The sequence below is a fragment of the Condylura cristata genome, unplaced genomic scaffold (assembly GCF_000260355.1).
Source record: "Condylura cristata isolate star-nosed mole 26May11 unplaced genomic scaffold, ConCri1.0 scaffold00007, whole genome shotgun sequence".
NCBI classification, from domain to species: domain Eukaryota; kingdom Metazoa; phylum Chordata; class Mammalia; order Eulipotyphla; family Talpidae; genus Condylura; species Condylura cristata.
The window spans coordinates 48,162,980-48,177,489 of record NW_004567108.1 but is presented as its reverse complement, the minus strand read 5'-3'; the positions used below and the strand labels follow the sequence as shown (position 1 = coordinate 48,177,489).

At 38.8% G+C, this 14,510-nt stretch overlaps 1 long non-coding RNA gene across 1 annotated transcript in view; it reads right to left on the bottom strand.

The window, feature by feature from the left end:
• Positions 1–6,254: 6,254 nt before the first annotated feature.
• The window catches only part of LOC101633317, a 16,862-nt gene continuing 8,606 nt past the window's right edge, over positions 6,255–14,510 (bottom strand). Inside the window, exons 2-3 of the long non-coding RNA XR_001145194.1 lie at positions 9,683–9,754; positions 6,255–6,335 (exon numbers count right to left, since the gene is read on the bottom strand). This is a non-coding gene — a long non-coding RNA (uncharacterized LOC101633317). The remainder of the gene's footprint in view (positions 6,336–9,682; positions 9,755–14,510) is intronic.

Below are 14,510 nucleotides of genomic sequence, written 5' to 3'. Positions count from 1 at the left end.
TTAAAAAATCTTACATATTATTAATGGGGAAGTTCACAACCTCATGAACACTAGGGCCTGTCAATGAGGTTTAGCCTGATGTTGCTGAGCAAAATACCAATGTGCAGGTTTGGAGACGTTCTTATTCAGAAGAAAGAAATGAACATGTTCAGAAGTCCTAGAATTTTTCAAATGCTTGCTTTAGGAAACAATTACCCATCATGTTGTAAAAAGACATTCCCTGGTATGTGAACTTTTGCATACAATATTAAGCACTTTATTCAATTTGCAAAGGCAGCAATGTCATTTCTCAGATATTGGTTGAAGACATTAAGACTCTAGATTTTGTAGGACCATGAAAATGTGGACACTCTTTTTTATCTAAAGTGCATTAACTTTAGAAATGTCAACCAGGCAGTGCCCCCAGCTGTTTTTTCAGTTTCTTCATAATAAACTCCATTGTGCACTTTGTCTACTCAAAGTTTAATGAGTTTTAACATTATCCCTTCAAGCAAGGGAGTGTCTTGTATCCACAGAAATATTCTTGTGAATATGAACAGAATATCTCATTTACTTTTCTCCACTAGATAGAATCTTGGTTTAAAGGTTGCAGTGAAAAGTTGAATTGCATAAGGAATTAGACCTTGAGTTCTGACCCTTTCAACTTGGCTTAGCTGTTTTCAGCTCTGCATTAAGATCTCCATCTGATGTCAAATGGGTTGGCAGTGTTGGCAGATGAAGCTAAGAATAAATAAGGAGTGAGCATTAAGTCCAGGGTCCCACCATGTGTCATCACACAAGTCAGAGACAGCAGCTTTGTTGCTGTAATAGTCCTTACAATTCTACTTAATTTTTCCATTTGACAGAGAAAGAAAGAAATTACAATAGGAACTATAGCTACCATCAGTGCAGCACTTTGTTTTCATGCTTTTTCTTGCTGAATTCTCAATGCTGCCTTACATGGGAAACACTATCACTATCCCATTTACAGATGAGGGAACTGAGATCGGAGGCTCTAAAGAACCTCCTTTAGATCTACCTTCAAATATTATTTTATCTATAAGCTATTCACTTTGTAAAATAGCACCCACTTCCTGTCTTTTCCTCTTTGCCACATTTTCCTTTATTTTTCTCCTCACTACAGTTTCTTCCTGATACTTCACATATTTGTTGTCTTTGTCTATCTCACACTTTTCAGCAAAATACCTTCTTGGGGAAGGGCTTTGCTTCACTCTCTGCTACATCCCCAGCACAGAGAGTACCCAGCATATAGTTGATGCTCAAAAAATGAAGAAATTTAACAAATAAGATGTTTGCCCAAGGTCATAGAACTAGTTTTTTTTTTTTGCTTTTTTTTTGTTTTTTGTTTTTTGTTTTTTTGGTGTGCTGCAGAATTTGGACTCAGAAATTTAGCTCTCAAATACACTCTTTTAACCATTTGTATTATCTGAGGTCACTTCATTTTCTCTTTTTAGGGAATCAGCTCACATGAAGATTTTTACAAGTACTCCAGGTCATCCTAAATTTTCTCTGGTTCTCCAGTTCCCTATGCTATATGAGTATGTACTTGAAGGACATGTGGGCTGGGAGTTCTGATGAGTTTCCACACCAGCTAACTCTTATGGCTCCTCTACATCTCACTTCTTCACCAACAAATGAGTATTCCTTTCAGTTCTGTTATTCTAAGTTCTTCAAACACATATTTACAATGTGCCAAAGTCTGGCAGAAGCCTCCACATCAAATCAATTTTAACTGAATGAATTTTTAAAATAATGTCCCACCTCTGCAAAAAAAAAAAAAGCAAAACATCTTGATAGAAAGCTTATAAAAAAAATACAATACTAACAAGTAGTTTTGAGACAATTGATGCTACTTTTCTTTTTTACTCATTTGTATTTACCAGATTACTTTTATCAAGAAGAAACACAGGGTATTTTTTTAAAATAAAATCAAGATAAATCCTATGTAACTTCAGGGGCAAATAAAATTTTGTCAAGAAAGCAATAATCATTTATTCTATCATTGCTTAAGTGTCATTATGTGATGGGCACTATATTATTCTTCAACTCCACCCCCGAAAGACCATCAATATTTATTTGATAAACTTAAAAAAACAGGCCCTCCCAGGTGGCGCAGCGGGTTAAAGCACAGCACTGAGAAGCTGAAGCCACTTGCGCATGAGTTCGATTCCCACCTGCCCCGAAGGAGTCCACATGGCGAGGCAGACCTCTCCTGACCCGCCCGCTGCTCCCCTCAGCAGTGTACTTCGTCAATCTGCCTGTTCTGCTCCCCACTCTGTCTCTGGTGAAGCCTCTCACTGCCCCTGAGCCTCTGGCCTGTACCCCAGTTCTGTATGCACAAATAAATAGGTTTTTAAAAAAAAAACAGCAAAAATCCAAAATAAAAGATACGGCTAGATTTATTTCCTATTAAAATGTGTTAGATTTAATGGAAGGAAGAAGAGCTACTCAGTCACCTCTTCTGACCCTTTAGCATTCAAGCTTTTCAGACCTACCACGTACTTCTGGGTTTCACTCTAATTCAGGGCAAGAGATTTATATGAGAATCAATTTAACATTGTTTCAGGGCCAGCATTCACCATGGGTCTTGAACACTTTCCTAACATAGAACAGAATTTGGAATTCTCCTTTCTCTGTTCTCCCATGACAATGGTCCTCTCAACCCTCTCACTCCCCTGCTTCCTAGAGTCTCTGTCCCTGCTGATACTTTCTTTACCAACTAGCGTGTGTTCTCAGGCATAACAGTCAGCTTCATGATGCCATCCTCTCAGAGCTGGCCACAGCAGAACATGCCGTAGAAGTGAAGGGGCAAAGGGAAAGCAACCCCAATTTACTGACAAAATAATAGTCTTGGTGTCACCTAGTCTCCCAAAGACAATAGAGCAATAATTAGCTTGGCTTGGCCCTTCAGCCCGCCCTCAATAAAACACAATAAAAAGGAATTAAATGGAAAGACAAAATATAAAATGGGTTTACAAGCAACATACCTTTAAGCATTTTATTATCATTTAAAATGAGAAGGTTTAGACTTTTAATTACATAATTAATAGTCCAAGAAGCTACTTGTCTGGACAGAAGGCATACCAACTTCAAGCACCAGAGCGAGGGTGCCTAGGAGCAACTTGGGCATCTCAAGCTGCAAATTATGAATTCTTTTGCACACAGCAACAATGTCTAAAATCCTCTGATCTTCATCATGAATCTGCTTCCAGAAAATAGTAAGTGTTCTTTTATCCCTGAAGGAACTGCCAGAACTGTCAACCTAGGAATCTTCCAGGGCATTGAACACTCTGGAAATTAAGAAACTGAAAGGCCACGCATGATGGGAAAGAAAGTGGACTAAATAACCATGACACGTCTTAAAATTTTAATCTACCCTAGCCCTGAAAATTGGTGGAAAGCTGCTTTTAACCCACTTTATGTTTCTCAAAAGTGAGTGTTTGTGTGAAAAATAAATATTCTGAATTCCTTGGTTAGTTTCTGCTATCAGCAGGCAGAGAACACAGCACTTCGGGTACAGGTGTGTTATAGGTAGGTTAGGGTCAAAGCAGCTATCTTCTGATGCCATGTGGAGTCATCCTCCAAAGCAGAGAATACTCAAGACTAGGAATTTTAACAATCTTGACACTTTTAAGTGAATAAGTGGTTACATCTGCTGTTGGCCAGTTTCCTAAGCAACTCTGGATAAATGCTTGATTAGCATTATTTTCACTCCATCTGGATCTGTGGCTTAAATGTTAGTGGTGTTAGTTTGCTTTATAACATGAGGGGAATTGGGAGCCTTGGAAACATAGCAGCTAACATAGAATTATCTGGAAACTAAAAATATATATATACCATATATATACCAGTACCTGCGTTCTACCCCTGACGATTCTGACTTCATTTGTTTGGGGTCAGCATATGCAAGAAATGCTTTAAAGTTCCACAGGTGATCCTTCCATCCAGCTAAGTTCTCAAACTCTTTTGTGCATAGAAATCCCTTGGGACCTTAAGAAATACACAGATCCTGGCCCTCCCTGGTGGCGCAGCGGGTTAAAGCACAGCACTGAGAAGCTAAAGCCACTTCAGCATGAGTTCGATTCCCGCCTGCCCCGGAGGGGACCACATGCGCGGCCGGCCTTTTCTTGACTGCCAGCTGCTCCCCTCAGCAGTGTACTTCGTCAATCTGCCTGTTCTGCTCCCCACTCTGTCTCTGGTGAAGCCTCTCACTGCCCCTGAGCCTCTGGCCTGTACCCCAGTTCTGTATACATAAATAAATAAATCTTTAAAAAAAAAAAAAGAAAGAAAGAAATACACAGATCCTGATCTTTTAGATGTCAGTAGAGCTTCAGATTCTGTGTTTTTAACTCTCTCTCCAGTAATGCCCAAGTTACTTGTGGACCACACATAGAAATGCGAGGAAATTTTCAGGAAAGAGGGATCCACACCCATGTCCTCCTGTAGCTCTTCGCCGACACGCCCTCCCTGACCAGGGCAGACCTCATGGCCAGATCTATGGCTCTGCCTTAGTTGTCTGGCAAGTTGAACAGATGCTAAAAGTGGTCTTCTGAGTTACCTATGAAAATAAGCAGTTGTCCAAATGTCTGGTAAGTCTTCTTGTCGATCAGGGCTATACAAATGTGAACCCGAGAGTGAGCAGTGAACTAAAAAAAAAAAAAAAAGAGAGAGAATGAATATGAATATGCCTGTTTCACTTTTGCTATGAGTTTGTGCGGACATTGTGAGCAGAAACTTTTAGGACCCTGGCTGGGTCAGATGGTGATAGGAGCTATGAAGAAAAGGAGGGACACTGAGGAAGGAGGGCCCCATCTATATAGAATAGAATACTACACAGTGCACAGATCTCTGCAGACATCCTTGGCCTTGGAATTGGACCCTGTAAAGCTCCCCTGAAGAGATGGCTTACCTCCTAAGCCTTCACCTTCCTGCCAGACTGCTTTCCTCATCTCGCTTGGTTAGAAATGTCCAGGAGGATGAGCTCCAAATTCATGTCACCTCTAGATCTTCACAATCCTTCAGCCTCCTCCCAAGACTTTCTTCTCTCCCCCTTCCCCTGCCAAACTTAGAGCCATCTCCTCACCAGGGTTCTCATCATGGTATCCCCAACTCCTGCAACCATCTCCCTTTCACATAACAAAGATTCAACTACCCTGAAGGGTCCAGTTCAGTTCTATCATTCCATCGCATCTTCCCTCACCTACCTGGCCACCAAATCTCCCTAAGCCATTCTAGAGCACTCTTTCATTGTCTGTGGCATCTGTAAGTCCTGCTGCTCCCAAGTTATCATCTTTTCATGAGAATATGTTTCCCTAACCACATCATAACCACACTGTCCTTCCTTGGACCTGCTGTATCCAGTGCAGTTCTTTGTAAATAATAGATGCTCAGTAAGAATTGTCACATGCTTTTCAGAGAGCTTATCCAAGTTGAGACTCCCAGAGGCAAGACTCTCAGGAGTTTCCACTCATGGACAAGACTTCCTACAAAAAGAATTCATTGCCTCAATGCCTCAGATCCTCTCTAAACCAAAGGTGTTTTCAGTTTGTGGCACCAAACAATCCCTCTTCTGGATTTTCTCAAAGTCCTGTGCTTTTACTCAGCTTTCATACCCAGGCCAATTCTTGTGTTTGGATGTGCATCTAGTTCTATAACTTAATCTTCAGGCCTGTACAATTTTCACTCCTTGTAAGGAAGTCAAAGGTCTTTACAGGATCAGGACCTCAGTCTGTTCCTCTAAAGAGAAAAACAATAGGGTGTGGTCAAGAGAAAAGTAGTGATCCAGCCAAACATCTCCTGGAAAAACCACTCCTACAGCTAGAACAAACAGGTATGGGCGCACTACTTGCTCTGAGCAAACCCTGCACCCATGCAAGACTGCAGACAAATACGCAGGAATGTCATCCAATGCCATCACCCAGGAACTACCATCCAGCTTTTCCATTGGAAGAGGGGAGAAATAGTCCAAAAAATAAACAAAAGCAATGGAAACTATGGATGTGGTCATTAGAATGCACCATGGGAAAACTCTGAAAGCAGCCTTGCTGAAGGGTCTTAGGAATGTCTCAGTGTAACTAGCAGCCCTTGAAAAACAGCAAGAGGGAAATGAAATACATCTGCTGTACATTTCTGTTCCTCCCCCCAGGGTTCAGTGCACAAAGGCCCTGCTCCTTTTTCCCCCAGGACACAAGGCCAAAAATGCTGGCCTGGGTTGCACATGTGACTTGCCTTAGCCAGGTTCTGTATTGGCCTTGGTCACGAAGGGCTGCTCAAAATCCACCCTTGCTGCCCAGATCCTCTTTTGTCTGAGTCAGACTCTCCCAGTTCCCAGTCCTCTGGCATTATAGAAAGGGAAGAGAGTTAAATTCAGTCAAGGTTGAGGAGGGAGGAGAAGACTTCACAATTAAATTGCTAATTAAGGAAGTACCAACCTGAAGAAGCTAATTTGCACTGACCTATTTAAAATATCTAGCAGCAGATCATGCATGAATTGAGGTACAGCCCTCTATGCAGCAGCCAACTGGCTTTCTTTCAGAGCAGCAGCTATCAATAATTCCATGCTGAGGACCATCTGATAGGAAACCAACTACGGCCCCTGGAATGCCAGCATTCCCCACTGTTATTCTTGTTTTCCCAGTTGTCAGCTCTGTTTATACATTGTCCATTTATAGCAAATCCAGCACCTGCCATGAACACCTCATCCTGCCAAGTGTTGGAGTGTATCGCAGAAAGAGCACTATAGACTTTTTCAGTTCCTTTTAACCTTTTCTCAACCCGGGAGCTTGAATATTTGCATAGGAATTCTGAGGGAAGACTCACTCTGTATGGAAAAGGCTAGATAATCTATTAAAAGTCAGTGTTTTGCTCCATTAAAAGAAAAAAAAGGCAAATTATCATTGCCTTGGGAAACACAGTGCTTTCTTTCTGAGCATGACTGACACTGGGACACATTTAAAATAAAAATATTCATCAGGATAAAAATGCTCTGAAAAAAAGTTAAGGGAGTCTTTCTTTTTAACTCTATTACACAGTTTTTAGCTCACTGTCAATACTGCCACTTAGCAGATATGCTGCCTGCTGCTCAAAACTATTATGTAAAATACATTTAAGACATCTTCCCAGTATTGAAAACCCCATATACAATATATATTTTAGATGTTTTTTTCTATACCAATTATCCATTTGCAAAGTGTCTATGTCCACTTCCTTTTAATCACTATATGTTTCTGTTCATTCTGTTCTTTGTAAAACAACATAAAATCAGTGGAAAATGTTGAATATTTCTGGATTATGATTTCATAGTTTCTAGAGTGTTATGAAGGTCAAACCAGGTACTGTGGTGGACAGAAATATATGGGTAACCTAGGGAAGATAGGTTGAGTCCTTAAGTGTAATTTTTCATAATAATTCTCCTCAAGTATAAGATCCCCTCTCTTTGAAAGGCAGGAAAGGAGATCTGATTAAGACCACGTGGCTGAGGTAACTGGGCTGACAGGACAAATTCTTGATCCCCAACTTGCATTCAGTCAAATTAGGGCAGCCTTAGAATTTTAGTGGGAGAACTTGAAAGCATAATATATATTTTTAAATGTTGAGATATTTATCTGGATAAAATACTATCATGTGAAGTTAGTATTAGTAGTTGGCCTGAGCAAACCCAGGTGATAGTTGAAATCAGAAATAAATAGAAGTGATTCAAGGATAAGATATGAATGCATGAGATGAAACATCCATGAAATTTAAAGTGCTGCTCTGGGTAACAGGTTTTTCTCTGCACAAGCTGGAGTCTGGGAAAGTTCATACTTTTTAGTTGCAGCTTATATAGATCAAGCTATTTTTAGATTACATAGGCATCAATTATTTCTTTTCAAAATGGAATTGTGCTTAATTATTTATATGTTACTCCAACGCAAATCACCCCTGCTTACTTTTGGGCTATTTGATGACCATCTGTTTTACCAACCTGGATTCTTTCACTCATCACAGAAGTCATGCCCTATTATTTGACATGATCTCTGAGATGCCTCTGCTGGAGAAAGGAATGTGCAAATTAGGAAACTACAAATCAGTTTGAAAACTCAATGACTCCTTCCCATAAATCTGTGTCCTTAATATTAAAAATCATCTGGAGGTGCTGAAAAGAAGGAGAACTGATAACTACAGAAAACAGCAACTCTACTCTCTTTGGGGCATGGATTAGTAGTGAAGAGAGGTTATGTAGATCTAAATCTATACTCCACTACCAAAAATAGAAAAGAGGAAACCTTTGAAGCCAGAAAAAGGCCTAAGAATAACTGTCAGCAAAGAGCTAGAGCTATGGGCAGGAAGCAATGCTCAAGTGGCAGTTTTGTGCTGCCTTTTTTCTCCTCCCCAGTGGCTTTCACATTCATCTTGTTAGAAAGCCAGCTTTCAAAGGCGTCCCTTGCACACAGATACTTGGGTCTTCACAGCTGGCCTACCCACAGCAGCTCAGGGGCCTGGCGCCAAATATGTCTTCCACACAGTCCTGGGGTTCAGTGTATGTGCCCCCACTGGATCATTTCAATCTATTTCAGGCTGAACAGTGAACTTTTCATAGACAGTGTTATACAGAAAGTCCTTAGTTGGAAATGGTTGACTGAAAAAAAAAATTTGTTTCCTGTTTTGCTTGTGATAATTTTACATTTCAGCTCAACCTAGCTTTCATTTTTTGTGTTAAGTCATGAAAATCAATTCACCAGACCCATGAAGTTTGTTTCCTGTCATGTACTTTAACTGAAGCTATAACAACAACCACTTGAATATCTCTTCTAAAAGCTGATCGAGTTAGAAGAGCTTCTTTGGAAACAAGAGGTGAGGAAGCTTTGGAATGGCCTGTGGGACAGCTGGAGAGGCACAGGGGTTCCTAGAAGGAGAGAAGCCAGTGGTCTGTGACAAGGAAGATTAAAAACCTAAGGACAGAAAGTGGAGTACAGAGGGAATGAGTGGAGTACAGGAGGAATGCAGATTCGTTAAGATATGGAGGAAAATGGCAGCCCCTCTGCTAGCCCCTCAGGCTGAGCACACACACAAACCTATGTGGGGACACTCTGCAAGACCTCAGCCTTCACTCTTCCTTTGGACACCCTTCCCCAAGACTGAAAGGCCCAAATGGGGAACTTTAGAACAACTGGCAAGAACCTTATAAGTCACAGATGCTTCTGGTAGCATACAGGAAATCCTGTTTTGAATCATAGAGCTTTACTAGCGATGGCGGAGAGATAGGGAAATTGTGGGTAGAGGGTTGATAAAATTAATTTGGCCAAACTAGCTATAAAATTAATTCCCAGTTGGTATATTTTATCCTTTGTTATATTTCATATTATGCACATATTATTCATTTTAAAAGATCTTTTTATCTAATCAATAACTTCCAGGATTAATGCAATGTATATATATTTACCAGGATGACATTCTGTGCCTAAACATAGATTGCTATGACTAATTATAATCTGAACTCAGCCCCTAACCAATACATGAGAACATTTAAGCTTCATAAGATGAACAGTTTGAGATTCTTAATGGCTTTGATTGCAAAACAGTTGAATATTTTATTAAAACAACTGGCTAAACTTCATCCAAAAGAAAAAATATGATAATTCCATTCAGGTAGGTTGATGCTTTAAGGTCAATTTGTACTATAATTTGCACTGTAATCACTTACCCCTCTGCTTGGGTAGGGTCTGTGAGTTGCATTGTGATTAGCAAAATTGAAGTGGGCAGGAATCAACATCTCCTAAAAAATAAGGAATCAAAAAGAAGCCATAAAATATGCAAGGTCTGCCGTCTAAAGTTTACAACCTGTATTGTATATTTGAAAGTTACTAAAGAGAGTAGATCCTATAATTTCTCATATTAACAAGAACTTGTATCTTTGTGAGGTTATAGATTGTTAAATGGCTTTACTGTAGTAGTAATTTTTTGCATTGTATACATCAAAACATCTGGTTGTACACCTAAAACTAATACAATGTCACAGAAATAGATCTGCTCTTTCCACACTTTTCCAGGAAATAGCACATCATCTATGAAGCAAGTGACAGTTGCTTATGGTGTTTTTTCTTTTCCACTTAATAGAACTACTTAATTTGAAAAATAAAAAAAATTGGCATGTGAATACCAAAACTATTTTAGGTCAAAACCTCCCTTGTCAAAAATAAAAGTGATGAAATGTTAATTATGTGTAAATGTTTTTGGTTCTCTAATAGTGGCTGAATAAAAAGCCCACTAAGTGCCTTAGCTGAAGCTATTAGTTTATTTGTTTAAACCAACTCTCTCTGGCTTTGCCAGTAGGCATAGCCACTGTTCACAAAGCCTAACCAAGCATTTGTTCAGCACCTGGGTATCTGATGACTATGAGGGAACCACTCATGTTAATGTGACAATTTTGCTCCTCAAGAACACTTAACAGTCATCATCTCATCAAATCCTCAGGACACTCCTTTGAAGTAAGTATGATTTTGTCATTGTGAAATGACATGAGAAAACTGAGACTTCAGTTTTCATCTTTCAGAGACTCATGCAAAATGAGCCAAATTATTAAGTGTCAGAACTAGAACTCAATCCCAGTCCTTCTGGCTCAAGTCAGTGGGCTGCTTGTAAGTTAAAATGGAAACAAGAAATTGCTAGTTCAAATGCAGACATGGCATTTCTTGTCTCCAGTTAACACTTCTCGTTACATCATGCATATTCTATCTGTTTCTGGGGTCACAAGTATTCAGTCTCACTGGTAACAGGATCAGCAACGCTTTATTCTAGACTTTGCTTTGGAATATCTATTTTATTTTCTACAGACTTTGTTCTATAAAACTATATTCTCTGTTGCAGCTGAACCAAAAGTATAACAGTCAAAAACTTCAATCACACCTGTGGAATTATAAGAGCTGTATCTTAAATATGGTAGCTTGTTGATTTTTCCTTATTTTTAATAAATAAAAATTACATTTACTTAAGGTATACAAAGTGATGTTTTGCTATAGGTACTCACTGTGAAATGATTACCTTAATCAAACTAATTAACATATCATCTCCCATCATTACCTGTGTACTCCCTGTAAATTTCAAGTATATAATGGTACATTATTGTTAAGTGAAATCACCATGCTGTACATTAGGCTTCCAGAAGTTATTAATCTTGTACTTAGAAGTTTGTACTTCCATGACTGTCTCCCCTCCCCTGCCACTTTCCAGCCTTTGGTGACCATTCCACTATCCAAATAGGACAGGTTTTGTTTGTTTTGATTTGTCTCTGGCTACATTGGGAGTGTTAGGTAGCATAATGTTGATAGCAACATGAAAGTATTTAATGAAGTTTAAAGTAAGTCTTTCAATGATCACATGGTTGAGACCAATTCTAAAGTTGGACCTATACTGGAAAAATTCTCATTGTTTGACCATCAACCATCTAGGTGAGAAGTGAGGCTAGGGAGCTGCTCCTCATCCAGATCAGTATCTTGCATTGAAAGTCTAAAAATAGTCCTTCTCATGCTGCAGTCTATGAAGCACCTTTTTAGACAAGTAAAATGTTAACTGATTTCAGTTAATAGCAGACTCTGAGTTATCCTCACTTGAATATTTTCAGCAGTCTATTTTTACTTTATTAATTCCAGGATAATTCTAGTTTGCCAGCTAATAATTTCACCTGCTATAAAGTGACTGATTAATGTCCTAAAATTGAAAAAAAAAAATCCCTAAGAATCACTTCTGTTTGGGAGTATAATCAACCAGGCGAGAAAATAACAAAAATAATGAACAACCATATACCAGAGACATTTTGTGGGGGTGGAGTGGGGAATGGGATCAAAAATGAGGGGGGGGGAGGGAAATGCACAGGATTATGGTGATGGCACACAGGTGACTTGGTGATGGGAAATCCGCGGGGATTACAATCGAGATGGAAAAAAATATATACAAAATGATGTAAAAATAAACTTTTGTAATAAAAAAAATGGGGAGAAAAAAAAGAATCACTTCTGTTTGGTAGGCCCCAAGATGTATGTCTAGCTAACTAAATTAAAGCTTCAATGAGGCACAGTGTTTCCAGGAATTGGCACAAATGTGATGAATCCCACTGTCAAAAAAGGAAGAAATCCTCTACATTCCCCCAGTTCATCACTAGGCTCCTCCTTTGGAGTCTCAGTTTACTAAAGAGGACAGTAGACTAAGAGTAAATAGATTTTAGCAGTAATTATCCAACTATCGAGCTTGTTTTATCACATCCAACAATGTTTTAAGTAACTTAAGGTTATTTGCAGCATTCACAAATTTTTCACCAGTGATTCCAGAAGCAATCAGAAACCAAACACTTTGGCAAATATCATAGCTCATTGGTTCCTGGGAACCCTGATCTTCCAAATAGAACAATAGTTGTAATGCCTACATACAGATAAACATAATGGTGCCCTGATTCTGTGCCAAGATCTATTCTACATGTTTTACATGGATTATCTCATTGAATCCTTACAACAAATCCCATGAAACAGGTATTGCCATTGCAAACTCAGGCAAGGGAATGGAAGTTAAATTATATATCCAACGCCAAAAATTAAGTGAATGGCAGTTTCTGACTCCAGAATCTTGCTGTTCACCATGATACTCAATATATATGCAATTTTTAATCTAAATCACATACGGTATCAAACAGAGTTGCTCCAGACTGATAGAACAACAGTGGATTGGAAGCACTCTGTTTCCTATAGCAAGCATCCTCTTCTATTTCTATTATGTGATGTTATTACCGCTCATTTGGAATAGTCATTAGAAAACAATGAGCCTACTAGCTAATTTCTGTCAAGAAAATTCTGAAAGTCTGCAATATTTAAGTGGATGATCACAAATGCCTCTGTTGAATGATTCAGTTCAATGTAGCCACACAGGGTAGGTCATGCCAAGAAAGCTAACGGGTTAGCGTGTGCTGAGGTTTCACGTTGAAGAGTAGCTAGTTATAGTGCAGGTCTGAAAATCAAAAACTGGGAGTTGGATTAAATCAGCATGTAGTTTTATTTCTAAGGCAACTAAATTACCTTCTAAATGTTTTACTTCCTTCCATTAAACAATGCTCTTCCTGGGTTTGATACTTCAGCAGCAACTAAAACAATACTGCTATAAACATACAATATATCAATAGCTCCAAAAATGATTACATTAATTTAAGAATCATCTGTCCATTTGCTTAAGAAGTTAAATGGATCATATTCTGGGTGGCTCAAAAGATGGAAAGGGGAAGGTTATTGATAGTATTGAGTAAAAAACAGAATCACATTTACAATTTAAATTACAACTTTTACTGGCCAAGATACTATTTTAAAAAAATATTTAAGAGGCAATTTGCTTGTCAAAGATCAACTGGCTATCTAATTCTTCTGGATTCATACACTACATATTCCTCAGGACCTGAAGGTGTTAAAGTTACATTTAACTAAAGAGATCCAAGAAGCTATCTGGAGATATAGGAAAGGGAGAGACGGTCCTTTTAAAATTAACAATTTACAAATCAAACCCTATGTAACAATCAAATTAAAGTGATTGTGATTCATTAGAAGGACCTTATGTATTTTTCTTTTTTTCTTTAAGATTTGTTTATTTGTGCATACAGAACTGGGGTACAGGCTAGAGGGGCCAGAATGGTGAGAGGCTTCACCAGAGACAGAGCGGGGAGCAGAACAGGCAGATCGATGAACTACACTGCTGAGGGGAGCAGCAGGCAGGTCAGGAGAGGTCTGCCACACCATGTGAATCACCTCTGGGGCAGGTGGGGATCGAACTCATGCTGAAGTGGCTTTAGCTTCTTAGTGCTGCGCTTTAACCCGCTGCACCTTAACCAGCTGCGCCACCAGGGAGGGCCGTATGTATTTTTTCTTAATTAGCTTCTTTACCTTCACAAATATAGGGAAAAGATGCCAAAGCTTCATGAATAGGATCAGAACTATAGAATTACCATTAAGTATGGGACATAAATACATTCTTTAATTTTATTTTTACACATTGGACTCCTTTGGAGTCCTTTTGGATTATGCTAAAGGCACAGGTTTCTTTTGTAAAAACCAGAATCACAAATCTTCTGAAGTCTCATGTGCAGGGGTGATGGAAATGGGGGATGGATCAGGTTCATTGCTATTTTTCATGGGGCACAAAATGTGTGTGCTGAGAAGGAACAACACAAGCACAACATATATCATACTATCGCACAGGATCATTTAATATATACACTAGCCATAGTGCCAGACTTTAGGGTTACTCTATGGAATGCAACCAGTTATCCTAATAGGTCAGTGTTTGTCAATATTTCATCTTGTGAACTTTTCATACTCTGAAAAGTTATTTAAGACCCAAGGAACTTGTTTCATGCTGGTTTACTAATATATATTATATTGATAGCAACAGAAATCTAAACTGAAAAAAAAGTTCAAATATTTACTCATTCAAAAAATAGCAAACCTACAATAAGTTAAACAGTGTATTTTTACAAAATAACCATTTTCTAACACAAAAGT